Source organism: Bison bison, unplaced genomic scaffold, assembly GCF_000754665.1.
Source record: "Bison bison bison isolate TAMUID 2011002044 unplaced genomic scaffold, Bison_UMD1.0 scf7180017864340, whole genome shotgun sequence".
Classification (NCBI taxonomy): domain Eukaryota; kingdom Metazoa; phylum Chordata; class Mammalia; order Artiodactyla; family Bovidae; genus Bison; species Bison bison.
The window spans coordinates 5,186,123-5,188,667 of record NW_011494912.1 but is presented as its reverse complement, the minus strand read 5'-3'; positions in this window follow the sequence as shown (position 1 = coordinate 5,188,667).

The following is a 2,545-nucleotide window of genomic DNA, read 5'->3' as shown; positions in this document are numbered from 1 at the left end:
TGCAACATCCATTCATGATGAAAAAATTCGGTACACTGGGAGTGATAGGGAGCTTCTTCAACCTGATACAGAGACAAGGACATGTTATTACAATAATATTAATAGCAGTACCCATTTCATTGGGTTATTCTGAGGATTAAACAAGCGCGGAAGAATTGATGCTTCTGAACTGTGGTGTGGGAGAAGACTCTTGAGAGTCTCCTGGACAGCAAGAAGATCAAACCAGTCAATCCTAAAGGAGATCAGTCCTGAATAGTCACTGGAAAGACTGATGCTAAATCGGAAGCTCCAAAACTTTGGCCACCTGACGTGAAGAACTGACTCATTGGAAAAGACCCTGATGCTGGGAAAGATTGAAGGCAGGAAGAGAAGGGGATGACAGAGGATGAGATGGTTGGATGGCATCACTGACTCGATGAACATGAGTTTGAGCAAACTGGTATGCTGCAGTCCATGAGGCCGCAAAGATTTGGCCCCGACTGAGCGACTAAACTGAACTGAAACAAGCTGAAATTGTCAAGGATTTAGAACAGTGCCTAGCACAGGGTTATGTGCTGTCATAAATGTAGCTGTGACTACTATGAAAAGTCTTAATGATAAAGAAGTAAACAACAAAAGCACCCATGACCATGATAAAGAATGAACTGCTGCTACCCACAATAACACAGTTGAATCTCACGGATGTAATGCTGAACGAGGGAAGCCAAACTCAGGAGAGGACTTATTAAAGGATTCCATTTATGGCTGAACTTCAAGAAGAGGCAAGAGCAGTCAATGGTGACAAAAGTCAGAACAGCGGTTACCTTTAGGTCAAGGGTCATCAGTGGAGAAGGAGGCACAAGGGAACCTTCTGGCTTACTGGGCAATGTCCAGTATCTCATCTGGAGCAGTAGTTCCTGGGAAGTTTATGTAAAAATTCATCAAGCTGAGTATTAAAAGATTGAAGTTACACTGGAAAAAAAAGTACCCACAGAACAGCACATGTATTCTAGGATGTAAAGTACTTATGTCTCCACATGCGTATGTGCGGAGAAGGCGATGGCGCCCACTCCAGTCCTCTTGCCTGGAGAATACCATGGATGGAGGAGCCTGTTAGGCTGCAATCCACGGGGTCGCTAAGAGTCAGACACGACTGAGCGACTTCACTTTCACTTTCTTGCATTGGAGAAGGAAATGGCAACCCACTCTAGTGTTCTTGCCTGGAGAATCCCAGGGACGGGGGAGCCTGGTGGGCTGCCGTCTATGGGGTCGCACAGAGTTGGACACGACTGAAGTGACTTAGCATAGCATAGCATGCATATGTGAACGGAGCACCAAAATATTATCTCGGGGCGGGGGGGATTTTTTTCCCCACTTTATTTTTAATGTATGACGACGGTCAACAGGTACAAACAGTCCCGAGATGTGTCCACTCTCAACAGCGGCAAGAAGGGCCTGGAGACGGAGCACAAGGCCCTGACCAGCGAGGTGGCGCTGCTGCAGTCCCGGCTGAAGACCGAGGGCTCCAACCTGTGCGACAAAGTGAGCGAAATGCAGAGACTGGACGCGCAGGTCAAGGAGCTGGTCCTGAAGGTGGCGGTGGAGGCCGAGCGGCTGGTGGCCGGCAAGCTCAAGAAAGACACATACATCGAGAACGAGAAACTCATCTCGGGAAAGCGGCAGGAGCTGGTTGGCAAGATCGACCACATCCTGGATGCCCTGTAGCCCTGCAGACGCAGGCTTGGGCGTGAACGGCAAGGCCAGCACAGACCGGCTTCTGGAGTTTGCAGAATGCTTTCAAGGAAGACAGAAGTCAGGCCCTGCCTCAGGCAACGCAAGAAGCTTCATTTTTGTCCCTAAAATATCCCTTTAAAACAACAGCAAAACTTAAACGTCATGAACAACAAAATATCTTTGTGTTCTGAACAAAGAAGTTTTTGAGTTTTGTTTATTCTGAATCCTAGGATATTTTTGGCACCTGTAAGCCCCTTGTTTATGGCCTTCTAATTCCTGATGTGTGGGTATTTTACAAGCGTGTGTGTTTTTTAAAAAGTGCGTGTGACCAAGTGACAATAAAGTTGGGACTGTGAACTTGGGTTTCGTTGTGCTGAAAACCTCTCATAACTTATTTCTTAACTTTGGAGATAGTACTTTCATCAAGTGCTTTTTATCCACTAAACAATGGATTTGCAAAAAAAAAAAAGGGATTTGCTCCTGGGAGCAAGTTTGTGTGGCCAGTATAGGTTAATTTTACATCTGGGAACCCTGATGCCACAAAGGTAAAGTGGCCTGGGTGAGGCCCCGAGCCGTGTGGAGGGGTGTGGAGCACCCGGGGCACGAGTTCTTCCCGGCGCTAAGGCGACAGTGGAGCAGAGTCCGCGTGGAGAGCAGTGACGTGACGGCCAGACTCAGTCACAAACCGGCAAGCCCTCCGAGGGTACACACGGGAGGGCCCGGGCGGGATGGCCGTGCCAAGGCCCGGGGCCTCTTCAGGCTGCGGGCTGCACCCTGAAGTCAGGCGAAGGGCAAGCAGAGAGGGGGACACGCTCAGCTTTGAATCCAGCGT